The 20,994-nt window shown below is 43.8% G+C and overlaps 1 protein-coding gene across 3 annotated transcripts in view; it reads right to left on the minus strand.

Annotated features, from left to right (window-relative positions):
• The window catches only part of Rnf125 (ring finger protein 125), an 82,158-nt gene that overhangs the window by 25,893 nt on the left and 35,271 nt on the right, over positions 1-20,994 (minus strand). For 2 of the 3 annotated variants that reach the window (XM_057788786.1, XM_057788784.1), the window contains exon 3: positions 1,030-1,218. The exons of the other annotated variant lie outside the window; for it this stretch is intronic. The gene's annotated coding sequence lies outside the window, so the exon portion shown is untranslated. The remainder of the gene's footprint in view (positions 1-1,029; positions 1,219-20,994) is intronic. 3 annotated transcript variants of the gene reach the window in all.

Below are 20,994 nucleotides of genomic sequence, written 5' to 3' on the forward strand. Positions count from 1 at the left end.
ATTTGTTTTTGAGACTTTTAATTTTATTTTTTTCTTTCTTTTCAAGACAGGGTCTCTTTGGATAGTTTGGCTGTCCTGAAACTTGTTTTGTAGACCATGCTGGCCTCAGACTCAAGGAGCTGCCTGCATCTGCCTTTGCTGGAATCAAAGGCATATACCACCATGCCCAGCTGACACTTTAAATTTTTTGCTTAGGTTTTTTTTGTTGTTGTTGTTTTTGTTTGTTTGTTTGTTTGCTTAGTTTTTAGTTTTGGTTGTTTTGAAAATGGGTCTTATAATGTAGCCCTAGCTGGCCTGGAGCTTAGACTGGCCTTGAATTCCCAGAGATCTACCTGCCTCTTCCTCCTGAATACTGGAATTAAAGGAAAACACCAATGTAGGCAGCCACTCTCAAATAAACACACAGAGACTTATATTATTCATAAATGCTTGGCCAATAGCTTAGGCTTATTACTAACTAGCTTTTACATTTAAGTTAGCCCATATTCCTTATTTACACTCTGCCACGTGGCGGTACCTTTATTATTATATCCTGTTCCTTTTGTGTCTGGCTGGCAACTCCATACTCTGCCCTTCTTCCTCCCTATATTCTCCTAGTCTGGCTCTCCTGCCTAACATTATTCTGTTCATCTATTGGCCAGTCAGTGTCTTTATTAAACCAATCACAGCAACATATATTCAAACAGTGTAAAGGAATATTCCACAGCATAACCAACATGCCTGGCCTAGCCATAGGCTAATGAATAGGTTTACACTATCAAGTGAAGGAGCAGAACAAACTCCATTTTAAGAAAGAACTCCATTTTAGGACCTACTAAGGAGGTGAATGCAGCCCAGCAAAGTCATAAATATTCCCAAGAAACTGTGCCAGCCCTGGTCAAAGTGACCCACCAGGTAGGTATCTGATTAACCCTCTGTTTTGAAATTCCCCTAGACCCCAACCAACGAATTTGTAAACTTTTACCCAATCCTGAAACGTCAAGGCTTGTGCCACCCTAACTGTGGTTTTCCCCTCTAAAATCCCCTTACCTTGAAGCCTTGAGGCCCCTTCTCCCCCATCTGCTGTGGCGGTGTGTTGGATTACAGTCTGAGGTAGCTAACTTGTAATCAATAAGTCCCAGTGTATTTGCATCCAATACCAGTTCTGTTGTGGTCTTGTTTGGGGATCCCGTGACACAGGCATAACACAAGTTATGTGTTCTCTCCTTTAGACCAGGCCTGAAATCCAATCAAAAATCAGCTGGTTAATCCCAGAACAGCCATGCCACTATTACAACAGTGATACACAATCTTCGCAGGTAGAATTTTGGTTAGAAGTCAATGGATGCCATGACCAGTGAAGCCTACCAGGTGGAGTTAAGCTATGCTCTGTCTCTGGCTTTGCCCATTCTGCAAGCATTTAATGAGGGAGCCTGCTTTGTGTCAAATATATCACTAGTCTCTGGGGCAGGATAAGGAGTGTTCTGTGAGTTAGTTAGCATTAGCTGCCAACATTTCCCCGTATAGAAAGTAACTGAGGGATTGTCTTTATCAGTCTGGTATCTGGGCTTGTGTGTGACAATGAGAAGTTGTCTTGGTTGTTTATTGATGTAGGAGAGCACAGCCCCTGGCAGGCAGCAACTCCCTCCCAGCAGGTGGTCCTGGGCTATATCAGAAAGTGACCTATGCATGAGCCTGGAAGTGAGCCAGAAAACAGCGGTCCCCATGTTTCCTGCTTCAGGCTCCTGTCTTCAGTTCCTTCCCTGACTTCCCTCAATAATGGACTGTGACCTGGAGGTGAAGCCTAATAAATTTTTCCCTCCCATAGGTTGTTTTGGTTAGAATGTTTTCTCACAGCAACAAGAAGGAAACTAGGGCAAACTAAGGAGTGGGCAGCTACTGGTTTTGGCCACTGAGTGCCTCTTCCCCTTCACTGCCCTCCTCTTTGGGTGGATTCTTTGCTTCACCTCTGAATTTAAGACACTTTTGGCTGGTTACTGTGGACTGCGGTGGTAAAGGCCATGCAGTGTGTGTCTATGTACGTTTCGGTGACACACAGTGACTTTGGAGTGTTGCCCCCTTCCACAGAGTCCCCAGCTTTCCAGCACCTCCCTCATAGCCGATGCACTTCCTCTCCATCTCCTGCCTTTGCAGCCCACATTTTACCAACGCTTCCTTTTTCTCTTGCATAATCTATTCAGTTAATCCTGTGGTTCACACCAGAGTTGACAGCTCTTTCCTGTCCTCAAGGCTTTCATTTCTGATAGATAAGCTGCCTAAGAGAATAACATCTTAGCTGGGTGGTGATACACACCTTTAGTTCCAGCACTCAGGAGGTAGATCTCTGTAAGATAGTGGCCAGCCTGGTCTACAGCCGGGAATACAGAGAAACCCTGTCTCGAAACAGCACCCTCCCCAAAAATTAAAGAAAATCTTCATAATACAGTATATCATCAGTGACCAGAATCTATGAAATGAATGAGAATACTGACATCACCCAGAGTGTAAAAGGAAGGTGAGCACAAGAAAGAACACTCTGGAAATATGTTCTTTTTAGGGATGTGGCTCAGTTGGTAGAGCTACAGGGAACTCTGAGTTCCATCTCTGGCACAGCAGAAACTGAATGTGGCAGTGCACACCTGTAATCCCAGCTTGGGGAGGTGGAGGCAGGAGGATCAAAAATTCAAGGTCTTTCTCAGCTATGTAGCAAATTTGAGGCCTGCCTGCATGACACACCTCTAGGCCTATCTTAAAAAATTACAAATTCCAGCATGGTATTGAAGGCATTTAACCCCAGCACTTTGTAGGCAGAGGCAGGTGGATTTCTGTATGTTTGAGGATAGCCTTGTCTATATACCAAGTTCCAGAACAAATAGGGTTACATAGACAAACCCTGTCTCAAAAAGAAAAATAGAAAATAAAAAAGGAAGAAAAGATCAAAATAGAAAACAGCATTTCATGGTTAGTCATGATGGAGCACACTTAGTCTCAGCACTCAGGGGACAGAAGTAGGAAATTCTCTCGGAATAGAGGCCTGTCTACACAGGGAGTTTCAGGACAACCAGGGCTATACAGTGAGTCTTCTAGGAAGAGGAGGAGGAGGAAGATGTGAGGAGAGAAGATATTCTCAATTCAAATGAAGGAAAATCAAAGCACTCCAGACAGACGGGGATGACTATAATGTGGTAGGCAGAGACAAGGGGGCAGGAAGCCCCAAGCTCTGGTTCAGAAAGCTGCATTCAGATCCCTGCTGCTAGAATTTCAGCACACAGCACCCATCACAGAGGAAACTAGAGACCAGGAGGTGTGAACATGAAAGTGGCCCTGGTTCGGTATTTCCAGTTGGCTTTATAGAATCAATTGAGCAAGTCAGTGGCATGGCCACACAGACAGTTTTGTCAAGTCATTCTGTCCTCAAAGTGTCTTGCATCAGACTCACCTGGAAGCCTGTTGAAACTGTTCAATGCCAAGATATCAAATTTCAGTGTCTGGGTGAGTTATGAAAGCTACACTTTAGCTGGGTGTGGTGGTGCCCTCAGGAAGCAAACACAGGAATATCACTGAGTATATGATGAGGCCAGCTTGGGGTACACAGAAAGACCTCAGAAAGGTAAAGGAAACACTAGCAAATCAAAACTAAAACGAAACCAAACCAGACAACCAACCAGACAAAATCCTTAAAGTCCCCAGCTGGCTAGCATGTGGGGCTCAGTAGACCATTCCTTGAGGAGCTGTTCAGTGGCTTCCCCCGCAGCAGCCTCTGTAAGTCACTGCGGCAATAGCAGACCTGTCAGGTGGTGGAGAGGTGCTTGCTTTTATTCTGACACCACTGGGTGACTTCATGCTGGCTAGTCACTCAGGCCCTGAAACATGGGCATCTACAGGCTATGGTAATTACTTAGTAAATTCTCACCTGTAAGTCCTCCTGGGCATAATAATGACTGAAGCATCTGAGATGTGATCTTGAGCAGTATATAGCACCTTCACAATGATAAAATGAAAAATCATTTTCTTCTTTAGGCAATACTCGGGGATGGAAACGAGGGCCACACATGCTAGCCATATGCCCTGTACTAAGCTGTCTTCAGAGTTTGATTTATTATTATTATTAGTTACTTTTACAGTTGTTTATTTTTTAAATGTCTATTTGTCAGGGGAGAGGTGCTCATGCGCCATGGTGTGCATGTGGAGGTCAGAGAACAACTCGTGGGAGTCGGTTCTCTCTTTCCACTTCGACTGGCAGCAAACTCCTTTCCCACTTAACTATCTCGCTGGCCCCATTGCGCTCTTCTCAAAGCAAGAAGGACATCATCCCAAATGCCATTCTACCAAAGGACTTGTGTGTTCATCCAGGTAAATCAACCAAGGACCTGGATTTTCTACCTTAATTTGGATCACTGGTTTTTCAGACTTAAGTGTTGCCCTTCGTTTTTCTGCTAGCCAATCTTACCATCTTTAGTTGCTAAGTATGAGATGGTGCGTGCATGGTAGGCAGGTATCTCCATGCCATTCCGACCAATGAATTCTTCATCTGCTGTAGGTAGTCCCAGTACAACATACCCTCAAAATCAGCTGTTTTACTTTAGTGATGACTCACAGAAGACTATGCAGGTGTCAGTGGGAAATTCTTCCTGGGTAACTCCCGGGCCTGAATTTCTTTCACATTTGGGGTGTTCTACTTCAATTAGCATGAAATCACAACAGGTACAGAATGGAAAAGGTCCAAAGGAGCACCTGATCCAATTCTCCCATTTCCCAAGAAGTAAACTAATTCCCAGTTGGGCAAAAGCATTCACTCTGCCTATTTCAACGTTTCAGATGGACACATCTGAAATACAAATGAAGTCTTTGGGCCAGGAGTGCAGTTCAGAGGTAAAACTTGCTCAGCATGAGCAAGCCCTGGGTTCCATCTCCAGCACCACGAACATGAACACTTAGCTGGTAACACAGTTTTGAGGGGTAGAGGAACCTTTAAGACGTGAGTCTTGGGTACCAGGGTGGGTGTTTAAGGGGTTTATCCTGGCCCTGCTTGCTGTCTTGTTTTCTGTTGCCTGGTCTGTCACCATGTGAGGAAATTCAGTACATGTTCCTAGTGCCATGAGCCACCGTGCCATGCCTTCTCTCACGAGGGACTGAAGTTCTGAGCCTAACTGAGTCTTTGCTCCATTACGTGGCTTCTGTCATATATTTTGCATCAGGGTTGAGAAAAGCAGCAGATCCAGAACTGCTCAGAGCCAATGTTATCCCTCCCTTGTAAATGGGCCAATACTTGGAAATAATAAGGCATAGCTGGGTGTGGTGGTACACTCTTTAATCCAGCACCTGAGAGGCAAAGGCAAGATTATCTCCATGAGTTCAAATCCAAACTCGTCTACATATGGAGCTTCAGGACAGTTAGGGCTACATAGAGAGACCCTGTCTTAAAAACAAAAATAGCAACACCACAGAAACCTAAAAGCAACACTATCTATTAGTCCATGACTCACCACACGCAAGAGCTTTTATGATTTTGCCAGATGGCCTCACACGACATAAACAATTTCCTACTTGATATTTGCCTACCATGTACACTTGTCCTATGTCACAAAAGGATGTCAGTGCTTCAGGTGTCCACTTCAAAAAAGAGGAAATGTTGGTGGGCAAGGTGGCTCAGCAGGTAAAGGGGCTTGCTGCCACACCTAACAATCTGGGTTCATCTCCAGGATCCGCATGGTGGAAGAAGAGAACTGACTTCAGAAAGTGTCCTCTGGCCTCTACCAGTGTGTTAGGGTGTGTCTGTGTGTCTGTGTATGAGCTGTGGTTGTATCTTGTACTAGCAATATATGAATGTAACTTAGGTAAATCTTATCTTTCACCTGGGTAAGTGAAGCTATCTTTTTGTAGGTATGTCCTACATGTGTATATAAATCTGCCTCAAGTTAGAAGGCTTCTTTCAGTTAGCTGGCAAGACTGGGATCCCTTTGGCCATTGCCTACTCTCATACCTTATTACTCTGTATTAAATGCTGTCTATATTCTACACCTTAAGAAATGGCAGGCAACAATGAAAATACAAACCAGTGCTGAACGTAGTAGCAAACACCTATAATCCCAGCAAGGCAAAAGGAGCATGAATTTGAGGTTAGCCTGGACTCCATAGTGAATTCAAGGCTAGCTATAAGTGGAAACTCTGTCTCAAATATCAACAACAAATGAGTACACTAATACTAGTTAAGTTGACTACATAGGCCATGTAAATATTATTATAATTCATATATAAGCATGTGTATGTCTGTATTATAAAAATTAAGCTGTACATGATGTCTGATTGCTGCTGTGAGTGTGACTGGCTGTAGGCTAGCCACAGAAACACTCCTCTGGGTGAAGGATACTTCCAGAAAGGGCTAACAGAAGAGGGAAGACAGCCTGAATGTGAGTGGCAGCACAGCACGGATGGGATCCAGGACTGCCGAAGAAAGAGAAAGTGAGACGAGCACCACATTCGCCTCTCTCTGCTTCCCGACTGTGGATGCAATGTGATGAGCTGCCGCTCACCCCTGCCGCCGTGCTTTCCCCACAGGGACAGGCTGTGCTTTCAAAACTGCGAGCCAAATAAACCAAACCCTTCCTTTCTTAAGTTGTGTTTGTCACGTGTAAGTACAAGCACATTTAACACACACACACATACACACACACACACACACACAAAAATGTTTATAGCATGCATCTTTTTCATTCCCACTTTCCACATAGTTGGGCCTAGAGAGTTTACACAACCTAGCATCCCCTACATGACAGGGTAGCATTGTTCGGCAGTGCTGAGATGGACTCAGGGCTTCTGACAAACAAGCCTTCAGCCACCTATTGCTATGTCTGGACTAGAGCAAAGGTCCTATGTGTGTTGCTTAGTCAGTGCTTCTGCCTCTCATCATGTCATGAAAATATAGACAGGACTGGGCGTGTTCTATTTCTGTGCTGTGTTTCCTTTAATGTATTTGTACTGGCTGGTTTTGTGTGTCAACTTGATACAAGCTAGAGTCAACAGAGAGGAAGGAGCCTCAGCTGAAGAAATGCCTCCATGAGACCCACTTGCAGGCATTTCTCAATTAGTGATCAGCGAGGGAGGGCTTAGCCCACAGTGGTGGTGCTATCCCTGGGCTGGTGGTCCTGGGTTCTGTAAGACAGCAGGCTGAGAGAGCCCAGAGAAGCAGGCTAGTGAGCAGCTCCCCTCCATGGCCTCTGCATCAGCTCCTGCCTCCAAGATCCTGCTCTATTTGAGTTTCTGCCCAGACTTCCTTCAGTGATGAACAGCAATGCTGAAATGTAAGTCAAAAATCCCGTTCCTTCCCAACTTGATTTTCGGTCACGGTGTTTCATTACAGCAATAGAAATCTTAATTAAGACAGTATTAAAATTTAAAGTCTGGATTCATAAATCCCTGAAATAATACAAAGTACAGTGAAAATGGGAAAACTTTATGTCTTTAAGGCACAGCCTTAAGATCTCAGAGCAGAGCCTCAGGATAAGGGATCATCCACATAGTGTTGTTCCCACACCACAAAAAGTCAGAGTAATTCAAGTATCTCCAGAAAAAGCATGTATGAACTTTATTATCCCATTTCACAAATGGAAAACTGAAGGGTATAAATAGATGTGGGGCACTTTATTTATAGTCTGTGCCCCCATAATTAGAAACATAGGGCAGCTGAGAAATAGATGCATGGAAAGCATGGCAGCAGTTAAATGTTAATGACCTAAAGCTGGCAAGAGCAAATGATATATGCATTTTAGGAACCTCTGGGAAAGACAGAGCTAAGAGCTGTTTTTAAAATACAGCATTTCCCTAGCTCTCTCCTTGAGACAATGACCGACTCAGTAGCAAGGATGGGGCAGACAGAGGCATTGAGAGCAGATTTCTTGTAGCTGAGGATGGTTTTGAACTTCTGCTCCTCCTGCTTCTGAGTGCTGGACTGATGATATGTGCCACCACAGCCACATTGTCACTTTTAAAATCACCTCAAATTTCAAATTGCTTGTACCATATGAAACACGGGTTGTATTAAGCTCAGGTGTGGAAGGAAACCAGAAAATAAGGTACTTTCTTAAAAAGAAAAAGAAAAAAAGGCAAAACACTATTTGGTTTTGGCTTTTTTCTGTCCTATTATTCTTCGGCCATCAGAGGAGAGTGGGGCAGCACGGACACAGTGGGGAGCCATGGTCCACCTAGCGATCATAGACCATGAACTCCTGGACTAGGCTACATCTCTAGATACCATGATGGGCTCACACCCATCGTGTGTGAACTTGCTAGTGTAAGCATCTTGGAAGCTGAGAAGGGTCATCCCCTCCCCCTTTACAGTAGGCAGCAGATGCTGCTGCAAGAGCATTCATAGACCAGTGCGCAGCAGAACTATATTCTTAATTTGAGGACATTAAAAGAAAAACATTAAACCAGGTATGGCAGTACTCAGAAGATGAAGGAAGACTAGAAACTAAAGGTCATCTCTGGCTACATAGTGATCTCCAGGGCAGACTTGGCTATATGAAGTGCCCCCCTCAAAAATATATGCATTTTCTCCCTTCAGTGCAAAATATCAAGATAGCACATCATCACCAGCAATAAAAAACTCATTAAAACAATAATATGAGTATATAAAAGGTCATATGACAAGAACTAGCTTATATTTATCCATAAATTCTTCAAGGCATTAGGTAATTAGACCCAGCAGGATCAAAATATGCCATAATTGCTTTTTAGTCTGTCTAGCTTGAATGCATTGCATTAGCCTGTTTTCTTCTTCTGTTGACCCTGATGTCAAACTGGCTGCCCTTCTGTCATATGAGCCAGCAGCTATGGAAATGCCAGTGCTGCCGCAGTGAACAGACTGGTGAAGAGAAACAGCAGCACCCTGTCAAACGGGGTACTATTACATTTTTATATCTGAGCCTCATCTAAGACCATTCTACGGAATTCAAGCAGCACTACACAAAGAAATGGCAAAGGTTTGAAGAGGGCGCATGTCAATAAGCCCAAAACTTTAGAGGCTGAGGCAGGGGAATCAGAAGTTTGAGTTTGGTCCAGGCCACTTAAATCTGAGGCAAACCTGAGCTATGCATTGAGAACTTTTACCTCAAAAGAATAGAAATAAACTGGACACAGTGGCACACACCTTAATTTCAGCATTCACACTTGAGGGGCAGACAAATGGGGATCTTTATGAGTTTGGGGATAGCTTAGTCTATATAACAAGTTCCCTACATAGTGACACCCTGTCTCAAAAGACCAATAACAAAACCCCAAACCCAACAACAACAAGCCAAATGAAACAAGACAAAATAGAAACTAAATACCAGCACCTATCACCAAGCCTGATGACCTCAGTTGAATCCCCAGGTCCCACATGTTAGAAGAACTGACTTTTTCAAATTGCCCTCCCTCCTCCCCCCTCTTTCATAAATGTAATTTTTAAGACCTCCACAACTAAAACCCAACTAGCCAACTCCAAACCATGCAATCAAAGTGAAAACAAGCCCCCAAAATACCAAAACCTTACACATATCTAGCAAGCATTCTACCAGAGCGACATGCCTATCAAAACAGAACCATTAGGCTACTAACACATATACAATCTGAGGAATAACGTCTTTTCCCCTAATATGTAGACAGGACTAAGTTGCTCATGCTGGGCTCAGATAGGGCTCAGACACTTGGTGATCTTCCCTTGGCCTCCTGAGTGCCAGGACTTACAGGCCAGCCACTGTAATATATAATGGCTTTTTATCTGCCATGGCAGTGGCCATTTCCTGCTTATCTCTGTGTTGTCACAATGAATATGGAAAAAGCAGGTGCTTCTCAGTCAGCTGTGGCAGAGAGGAGAGACTCAGCATTTCCTTTACTCAAGGCTCTTAGCCCCTCCCTCAGGAAGGATAGAGGGAAATCAATGCCAGAAGGCTCTAGAGGGGATGTTGCTAATGGTTCTGCTGTCGTCAGATCTGCAAGCAGATTCCTCTGCAGGGAATCAATACAAACATCTTGCAGCAAAGCAGACTGCAGATAAGAAACCATATACATCCATCAAAGAAAATAGCTGATGTCCTCAGAGCCCTAGCCAGACTGCTTCTCCTGGGTACTTGTGACTGATAACTTGGTTCAGACAAAACAGAAAAAATGTCCAGCCCTCTCCATTTTCAGCCTGCTGTTAAAGTAGTATTTGGTAGAATGCCTGCCTACCATGAGGCCCTGGGTTCACTCCCCAGAGTACAGGGCAGAAACAGGCAGGCAGTCCTTGTCTGCTATCCCCGCACTATGAAGGTGACTGCAGGAAAACAAAGGTCATCTCCAATTATAGGAGGCCAAACTGGGTTGCATGAGACATGTTTCCCCCCAAAACAAGTCAACTGTATTTGAATTTTATCGTGGTGCTGGGGACGGAAGCTATTCACTTCCGTGTTTGAGGCAAGGTCTCATGCATACTCCAGTCTAACTGGAAACTTACTATGTAGCTCCATTGTGACAATGAGCCTGCCTAAGCTTCCAGAGTCCTGGAATTGCAAGCATGCACTACCATGTCCCTCTCAGTTTTTCTGCTTGTTTGTTTTGATTGTGTGTGGGAGGTGTCTCACGTAGCAGTGGTTGGCTTCTCAAACTCACCGAAGCTGGGGTTGATTTTCTGATCTTTATGCTTTCACTGCTACCACCCCTGGCTTACAGGTAAGAGCCACCGTACCCTAATTTATGCAGTGTTGGGGATTAAATCCAGGGCCTTGTGTATCCTACCTGAGCCTCATCCCCAGCCCGTCTATAATTCTTTTAAATATTTCATCCATTTAAAGAAGATTCACAAATAATATCAGCTACCTTTTACTTTCCTTTCCCCTTCCTTCCTTCCTTTTTTTTTAAATTTTATTTTATTTTATTTATTTATTTTTGAGACAAGGTTTCTCTATGTATTCTTGACTGTTTGGAATTAGCTCTGTAGACAAGGCTGGCCTTGTATTCACAGAGATCCACCTGCCTCTGCCTCCTGAATGTTAGAATTAAAGTCTTGTGCCACCACTGCCCAGCAATATTAGCTACTTTTGATTTACATTAATTTTGTTAGTTATTGCGTGTGTAGGAGAGCACACTTGTGGAGGTCAGGGGACAGTGTGCAGGAGTTGGTTCTCTCCCTCCACCAAGCTCATCCTGGGGATTGAATTTGGGTCATCAGACTTAGTATCAGGTCATTTAGGTCTCTGTATGCCACCCCTCGGGATTATTTATGGGGTGTCTGCTATGCTGAGCATATTGTATAGGTAACTGGTCTTGCCTCTCGCTGTCAGACAGTGCAGCCAGCCCCATATGAACTCAGATAACTAGCACAAGGAATGAAGCTGATAAGCTCATATCCCAGATGTAAACTTAGGTTTCTGTGATTACAGTTTCAATTTGTTAGCTTCTCCACTCTAGTTTCTATTTGAAAACACAAAGTTTAAGGGGAATAACTTCCTAAGTACTCACATGACTGTTAAATGCTTTCGGTTTCTCAGATTCCCTTCATTATTGTTTGCTTGTATGAACGCTGCTGGGAACTTCTTTTCCTTGTATTGTTCTCCCCACCCACTCTGTCCTTTCAGCACAAGAGCTGCTGCCACTTCTCTAGAAGTGGCCTTGAACTGGACCTCCCCTGACCCTGTGAGCTCCTGTTTACTAGCTCAAGGTAGCTGCCTGACCCCATCCAGGCTGAGTTTATTCTACAGGAATTTCAAAATTCAGGTAGAAAGATTTCAAAATACAGAGATGGGAGAAAAAGAAGGGCGGGAAGATAAATGTTTCTCTTGCATTGGTTGTGACATGCAAAAAAGAGCTTTATGGAATTCACGTTCTTCATTGTGAACTGAAGAGCAGACAAAGCCGTTTGATAGTGAGGGAAAGACAGAAGACCTAGAGGAAAGCAGAGGAAGAATGAAAACAGGCATGCTGATGAACTCTGTAATTCCTGCCCTCAAGAAGCTGAGGTAGGAAAATTAGAAGTGCCCATTTCAAAAACTAACCAAACAGTCAGGTGTGGCAGTGCACACCTTTAATCTCAGGCCTCAGGAGGCAGGACAGATGCATCTCTGAGTTGGAGACCTACCTGGTCCACACACCCAGCTCCAGGCTGGTCATGGCTATGAAATGAGAAAAAAAATAAAACAGGGCAAGCAGCGTCCAAAAGTTTTGAAAGGCAACTACATCAAAGAACATGGGAAGTCTTCAAATACCTAGGCTTGGGTCCCCACTGTGACACTTAGCATGTGTGTGAACCAGGGTATCGTGTTTAGTTCTCCAGTGCCTGATTGTCTTGTCCACGAAACAAGGCTAATCATGGCACTTACCATGCATGGGGTGAGGTGCTGAGTGAGGGGCTTCAGCACTTGGGGAAATGGAGTAGGAATGACTGCCATGAGTTTAAGACCAGCCTGGACTATACAGTAAGTTGCAGGTCAACCTGAGCTACAATGTGAGACCTTATATCTGAAAAATAGTATATATAGAGTCTGTGATATTTCTTGACTGGTAGAGTGCTTGTATACAATGCACAAGGCCCTGTGTTCAATCTCCAGCACCACATAAGCTGGGAGTGGTGGAAAAATACTTGCCACCCCAGCTCTCAGGCAGAGTTTCAAGGATCAGAAGCTCAAGGATGAACTAAAGACAGTAGTTAAGAGCACTGGCTGCTCTTCCAGAGGTCCAGGATTCAACTCCCAGCTACATGGTGGCTCACAACCATCTTTAACTTCAGTTTCAGGGGAACCAAGTCTCTCTTCTGACTTCTGAAGGCATGAGGCACAAACATGATACACAGAAATAAATGTAAGTAAAACATTCATACACATAAAATTAAAAAAAAACAGTAGTTAAAAATTACTTTTAGCTATACTATGACTTGGAAGTTAATCTGGGCTATATGAGATCTGTCACCCATCCATTCCCTCTCTCTCTTCTTTCTTTCTTTCTTTCTATCTATCTATCTATCTATCTATCTATCTATCTATCTATCTATCTAATCTCTTATCTTCTATATATTTATCAATCATCTATCTATCTATCTATCTATCTAATCTCTTATCTTCTATATATTTATCAATCATCTATCTATCTATCATCTATCTATCTCTTATCTTCTATATATCTATCAATCACCTATCACCTATCTACCTATCTATATATGCATCTATCTATCTATCTATCTATCTATCACCTATCATCTATCTACATCTATCTATCTACCTACCTACCTATCTATCATCTATCATAACACTTATTTTCCAGGTCCCAGGGCCAGACTCTGAGAAAGGAATTTGGATACAGGCAATACTGGCCTGTACTGTTGAGGTCTACCCCATGAATAAGAGAAGGAAGCCTACTTCCTGGGCAGAGGGAGAGGTTGAGCCTTATGACACAGTTGTCTCAGAGGCGTCACACAGTTCAATGGGGATGGGAGGAACAGGACTGACTCATGAAGCCTTTGTACCTACCCTTGCCTCACATTTCTGTCTCCCATGAGGAAATTGGTGAGAGTTCCCCTGAGTATTCAGACAGGACAACCCATGAAGTGGATTTGGCTATGAGCTGTCAGCAGTCATCACTCATGGCAGTGGGCAGGGCTAGATGACTTGGAGTTGGACATGGCTCACTCCTGTCATCTCAGTGCTCAGGAAGATAAGGCAGAATTGCGCATTTGAGAGCAGCCTGATAATAATGCCCTGTCTGAATAATGAGAGAGAGAGAGAGAGAGAGAGAGAGAGAGAGAGAGAGAGAGAGAGAGAGAGAGGGAGGGAGAGAGAGAGAGCACAGCGGTTGTAGGCAGATCCGGGTGGTGCATGGTAGCATCCAGTAGACAGGTCTTCATAAATGACCCTGGCATATTCATTCACCCACAGATTCATTCAGTTGAGATGGTGGCCGCAAGCTCATTGACTTGCACTTTGCATCACTGTCTTTCCCAGTTCCAGCTGCAGATCCTTCGAGCTAAGTGTGAAAAACAAACCTCCTCCAAGCATGCCAGTACTCAAATGTATGAGTCAGCATTCTCTCTCTCTCTCTCTCTTTTTTTTTTTTTTTGGTTTTTCGAGACAGGGTTTCTCTGTAGCTTTGGTGCCTGTCCCAGAACTAGCTCTCGTAGACCAGGCTGGCCTCGAACTTCCAGAGATCCGCCTGCCTCTGCCTCCCGAGTGCTGGGATTAAAGGCGTGCGCCACCACCGCCCGGCATGAGTCAGCATTCTCTAGAGTAACAGAACTTACAGACTGAATTTCTATGTATATAGAAAAGGGATGTATTAGAAAATAAATATCCCTCACAGATATGCCCTCCATTTTGGGGTGTTAGTTCCAGATGTAGTCAAGCTGACAACCAAGAACATCTATCACGTCATAGGAAAAGATACCTGATCAAAATTAGAAAATGGGAGTCAACTTTGGTAAACATTTGTCATCCCAGCACTCAGTAAGCTGAAGAGAGATCACCCTGGTTTATTTTGGAATGTATTTTATAAGTGAAGGCTCAATGGCATTATGCCACCAAGAGGAAAAGAGCTAAGAGCAAATGGATTTTTTTCCTCTGTATTTATATCTTTCTTATATTGGTGACCCACAGTTAATTTTACATTAGGCATTATGATTTTGTTAATATCAAAGGTTCAATAGAAATTAAGAAAGAATAAAAATGCATGATTCCAAGAAGTAAAATCAGGGAGCCTTTGGTTCCCAGCACCTGTGATGGTCTGTGCATAATCCTGTGTAATACTAGCTCCAAAGGATATGATGGCCGCACGGGCTCCCCATACACATGCACATATCCATACACAGACTCAGAAGTAAAATGAAAGTATTTTAACAATAAGCCTTGTCTATCTCCTGAATTAGGTATTGGACGTGAGGGTGCAGTGAAGTCACCAAACTTGACCACTCCGTGGGTAGAAAGAAATGTTTATTAGGGGAACGAACTACCAGGCTGCCTCTAAGTAGCACACAGCATCCTGGCTGGAAAGCCATCAAATTTTACAGGACAGTCAGCGGGGGGGGGGGGTCTTTCAGATTGATGGGAACTGGATGCCCTTGCTTGAGGTTGGTGACTGTTGGGGAGATAAAGGTTTTCCTGAGGAACGCTGAGTATAGGCTTCCATTTACCCAGTCACAGTCCTGTCCTTCTCCTCACCAGGTTTGTTTGTTTAGGATGTTGCCACCAGCACTGCCATTTGGGGGGCTTGCTCAAGACCTAAGAGTTACCTATGTCAGTCAACTTTATACACCTAACTTCTAGTACAAGGTCGTCTGTTTGTTTTTGATCTTAAGATAAGTTCTCTCTCTGTACTCCTGGCTGTCCTGGAACTTGCTGCATAGACCATGCAAGCCTCTGACCCCTAGTGTTGGGATTAAAGACATGCACCATCATGACCAGCCCTTTTTATTTTATTTTACTATTTTCTGTCCAAGGTCTTAAATGTGGAAGAAATAAGATAAAAACTTGTTAAAAGAAAGTGGGAATCCCCTCTGACTATTTACTTAATGATTACTCCACATTTGCATATTGTTAACCCCTCCAAAGGGATGGCTGAAACAGTGTAGCCCAGGTTGGCCTCACATTTTGCTATATGGCTGAAGACAACTTTGAACTAATCTTCCTGCCTCCACCTCTCCATGCTGGGACCATAGATAGATGCCATCATACGCAGTTTCTTTCTTTTACTACTTTTCTCCATGTTTTGCTCCCCCTCCTCCCTCAATCTCTTTTCTTCCCTCCCTTCAGCCCTCCCTCCTTTAACCTTTTTTCCTCTTCACTATATAATCTTCCTCATTCAGCACTAAGTGCTGGTTTGTTTTCTTACAGAAGACAAGAACTCAGGCTAGAGACAGCTCACTTTGGAGCAGACCTGTGGTCTTGGTTCCTTTCTAACAACAAAATTTGTAATCCCAGCACTTCGGTGAAGGATCAGAAGGCTGAGGTGTGACTGTCAAAGGTGACTTGGTCTCCAGAGGCCAATATTCTACAAATCTGCCCCAACCTTGTAAAACTTTTATGCAAATCTTATATTTCCCCCCTGGTCAACTTTTGTTTATAAACAGGTCCTGCTGGACCCCAGAACCCGGTGACTCAGGGAGGTTGATGTCCTCTCCCTTCCCTTCATTTTCTCCGCACCAATTATTTATTAACCAATTGCCTCAGACTGTGAGGTCAAGCTCCCATCAAGAGAGTGAGACACTGTCTCCACCAGCATTAGTATAAAAGCTTCCTGTCCCAGCGTTCTTGCTAGCCTGGTGTTAGGTTGTGGCACGCTCTTTCTGCAAGAAGAAATTGCCTTGTTGGGTCACTTGTGCTTTGTTTCTCTGTGAAATAACCTTTCCAACAAAGGAAATCCTTGGCTGTGTACTGAGTTTGAGATTGCTTTGAGCTACACTAGACCTTCTTCCTCCTGCTCCCCCAGACCATATTCAAATCTTGTTGTAGTGCCCTCATAGTGCAGCATCTATTCTGTCCCTTGTCACTCTAACTGTGGAGGCTTTTGAAAGTTGTTATAAGGCAGGAGCTCATTCCCATCAGTCCCATCATTTTCTAGTGACCTCACACTTCTAGGTGCTGTTGTGACCCATTGGAGGCTATCCCAGTTCTCTAGTCAGAACTGTCTTTGTGAGGCTCACAGGTCTGATGCGTATCGCTGTCTCTGTTGCCTATGGCTATGTATGAAGTATCTTCCCTTTACATAGAACTATCTAAACTGTCTATGAGTTGGCTTTTTGTTGTTGTTTTGAGACAGGGCTTCCTACAGGAAGACACAAGTTCACTATGTACCCAAGGCCGGTCGTGAAACTCTTGATCTTCCTGCCTCCCCCTCTCAACTTCTGGGATCACAGGTGTGTGCTACTATGCCCATCTATGGACCTAGGGTCTTGGGCACAAAATAACCTGAACTATACTTCTGATAGAAAATCAGAAATCTTTATAAGCTCATATTATGTATCTGGGCATATCATATCAATAAAATTTTACCACACATCTCAGTGGTATCGTCTGCTGTATCAAAATGGATCCAAGTGATCCTCTGTCATAGAATAGTTTGTTATTTCCTTCTTCACTGTTTTGATGGTGCCACTAGGGACATCTCTGGAGTGATGTCCTGCACCCCCCACCCCCTATTTTCTTTAGGCTCATAACTTAATCTAACTTAATCTGTTTTACATTCTCTTAATAATAAGGAAGTGAAATCATAAGTAGTCAAGGACAGAGTGGTTTTCAGGACTTAAAAGTGAAACTTGATAAAAATAGAAATCTTAACAATCCTACCATGAAGACAAGCTTAATTACCAACTCCAACAATTCAAGGAAGCTTTGTCCCAGTGGCCCAGCACAGCCATCTTCCTGGCTACCTCATTTTTGTTTAGACTCTCGCTGTCAAGTGAACAATGTAGTTTGGGAAGAGTTTTCAGTTATTATGTTTTACTTTGCTTTAAATATATAGTTATCTTTTACCTTTAAAGAAGTAGAAATGGATAAGAACTAAACAAACAGTTTTTACTGTTTCTCACCTGCTTAAATCATAGTGTTCAACTAAAAGATGTATATAAGTGTATATATATTCCAAGTTGGGTATGGCACCTGTAATCCCAACACTTGGGAGGCAGAGGCAGGCAGATCTCTGTGAGTTCTAGGCCAGCCTTGTCTACAGAGTGAGTTCTAGGACAGCTAGGACTGCATTGTGAGACCCTGTCTCAAAAATCAATAAGTAAACTAGTTAAATAATAATAATAGCCTGGCAGTGGTGGCGCACGCCTTTAATCCCAGCACTCGGGAGGCAGAGGCAGGTGGATCTCTGTGAGTTCGAGGCCAGCCTGGTCTACAAGAGCTAGTTCCAGGAGAGGAACTAAAAAGCTATGGAGAAACCCTGTCTCGAAAATCAAATAATGATAATAATAATAATAATAATAATAATAATAATAAAAAGTGCAGTATATTCCAAAGATGTTGATGATACAAGGAAGCTTCTAAGGCAAAGCGTGCTTTCTCACTTAGCAGGACCACAGGAAACAGAATGAGACCACAGTTCAACATCTATGTCACTTTAAAGATAAGTATGCTTAATAGCTATATTTTATCAGCCTCATCATCATCATTAGTGTGTATGCACAAACATGTGTGCTGCATGAGCCACAGTTCAAAAGTGGTCACAGGATATCTTTTTTCTCCATTTATTGAAAATATTTTTTTCTCATATAATATATCCTGATTAGAGTTTTCCTTTCCCCTGTTCCTTCCAGTTTCTCCCCACTTCCCCTGCCATCTGGATCCAAACCCTTTCTGTCTCTCGTTAGAAAACACGCAGGCTTCCAAGGAATAATCATAAAATAAATATATAACAATTTAATCAAAAATAAGGTAAAATAAGATAAAACAAAAACTAACACATTGACATTAGACAAAATAAGCAGAAGGAAAAGAGCTCAAGAAAGGCACCAGCTAATCTTTCTCCTTCCATCATGTGGGTCCTGGGGGCTGGGCTCAGGCAGTCAGGTTTGGTGGCAAATGACCTTAGCTGCTGAGCTAAATATCCAGCCCTATCATTCTGATCTCTGTCAACTAGAATATAAATTTTAAGAGGGGGAAGGGATAAAGGGTGAAGGAAGGAAAGAAAGAGAGAAGGAAAGAAGAAAGATGGGTTGGTGTGTGTATATGTGAACATGAATACTAGGTTTTCTACCACCTGATAATAAGTGGTATCTCTGCTGGTGTAGTAAGTCAGATCAAACCAAACTGAAAAAGTATAACAGCAGGGTTACTGAGCAAAGCACCTTTTGGGTGAGTTCACTGCCCTGGAGATAGAGGCCAGAGAAGTCACCTGCCCGAACTAAGGCAGGGAAATTTTATAGATTGTAGGCAAGGGGTGATGATGTATCTGCCACAACCTGGGTTTGTGCCCAATTATGATCAAAAGCAGAGTACCTAGGGGGACTTGAGTGGCAGCGTTAGGGAAGGAAGCTGCAATACTCGCCAATAACTTGTTTTGGTGCCTTTCCTTTGCTCAGAGACTCTCTGTGGAGGAGTTAGGAGACAGAGAGAGACAGGAATGGTGCTTCTCAGATTATGGGGGTGGGAGGAGCTGGAGGCGCCAACTGAACCGTGAGTGCAATAAGTACTTCCTGAGGTCAGAAGATGGCAGCAGGTCACCCAGAGCTGGAGTTAATGGTAGGTTTCCAATTGCCTCATGTGGGTGTTGGGAGACAAACTTGGGTCCTCTACCAAGAGCTGTATGCATGCTCTTCAACACCAAACAATTCCATCCCATACTTTCCTCTTGTAAGGGCACTGATTCCATTATGAAAGCCCCAGCCTCATTACCAACGTAACACCTAATTAAATCCAAACTATTCCATATGAGACCTTCTATAGCGATATGTCTAGTCCCCATCTCTAGTACAACAAATGTGTTTCTTCTACATGCCATCTTCTTGTTTTACCAGTACTTCCCATGTTAGTTCATGTTTACAGAGATAACTGATGTACTGGGAAGACAATGAAGTAAAATGATGGTCATTCTACTTCCAAGCCTTTTCTTCTTCTTCTTCACAACACACAGTTCTTTCCCTTTCCAACCCCAAAGCCACACAGGCATCCCTATCAGTTCATCTTCTGGTGCTTTTCAAAATTCTGAGGATTGCAGCGTTGCCATACCCTCCAAATGCAGCCCTCTGCCCATGCCAATCATCAGCCAGAGTGGAGGGCAGATGAGTGAGCGTTACACTAGCCAATTCTGATGCGTCTGGAGAAAAGTGCCCACAAGCCAAGGACATCTTGCACCACAGACTCCCACTTGTGGCCCACTGGAGACTTTCCGTGGTTGCTCTAGTGTGTTCCTCCCACCAGCATTTCCAAGGTGCCAGGAAATGGGAGCAGGTGTGGCCTTCAAGGACAGGACAAGCGAGACAGTGCCTACCAGCTTTACCCAGGTACCTTTGTAATGTATTAGTTGTGTGTGAACATAAGTTCAATCCATACCATCCCTCCTCATATTGTGTTTGCCTTCCCTGAACCAGTTATCAGCAAAGAGAACAGGATTTTCTGGATTAGCTTAGTTTGATAAGCTGAGAAGAGGGTTTGGGAAGAGTCAGTCACAAAGTTCAACCACAGAGGAAGCATATTTCACCCGGGGATGCTGGGTCTGAGAGAGCAGGCCAAGGCCAAGCAGAAGAAGCAGCACAGCCAGGAGTTAAACTCAACCGAGATTCAAACTCTCTGCCTTTGCTCGCCTCCTGTTGGCCTTTCGAGTTTGCAGTTCATCTGGGCCTTCTTGTTTTAGTTTCTTCTCCTTTTGGTTTTATGAAGTTTTTAAAAACGACTATACATCCGGGCAGTGGTGGTGCACACCTTTAATCCCAGCACTCAGGAGGCAGAGGCCGGCAGATCTCTGTGAGTTCAAAGCCAGCCTGGTCTACAAGAGCTAGTTCCAGGACAGGCTCCAAAGTCACAGAGAAATCTTGTCTCAAAAAAACAAAAAAACTGTTATACATGTGTGTATTTTGCCTACATGCATGTCTGTGCATCACATCCATACCACATACCTACAGAGACCAGAGGGAAGTGTGGGATCCCTAGGGTCATGGATGGTTGTGAACTACTATATGGGTTCTGGCGGTTGAACCTGGGTTAAGAGCCAGGGCTCTTCTTAACCTCTAAGCTGCCACTCCAAATTCCCCCTTTTTAGAGATAGAGTCTCACTATGTAGCCCAGGCTGGCCTGGGACTTGCTGTGCTAGACCTACCAGGCTGGCCTGAAACTCAGAGATCCTCCTGCCTGTGCCTCCCAAGTGCTGTGATTAAAGGTGTGCACCCACACCCACCCTTCCCAGTCCACTTGTAATGGCCCCTGGGACTAAATGGAGCAATGCAATGTCAGTGCACACTACACAGACCCTGGAGCGTCACTCTCCATTCTGGACTCTAGGCATGATGGGCCAGGTCACACAATAAAACTTGGTTGGCCACAGCTGCTGGCAAGTATCATTTGAGGCTCAACGCCATTTTCT

This window comes from Chionomys nivalis, chromosome 14 (genome assembly GCF_950005125.1).
Source record: "Chionomys nivalis chromosome 14, mChiNiv1.1, whole genome shotgun sequence".
Lineage (NCBI taxonomy): Eukaryota > Metazoa > Chordata > Mammalia > Rodentia > Cricetidae > Chionomys > Chionomys nivalis.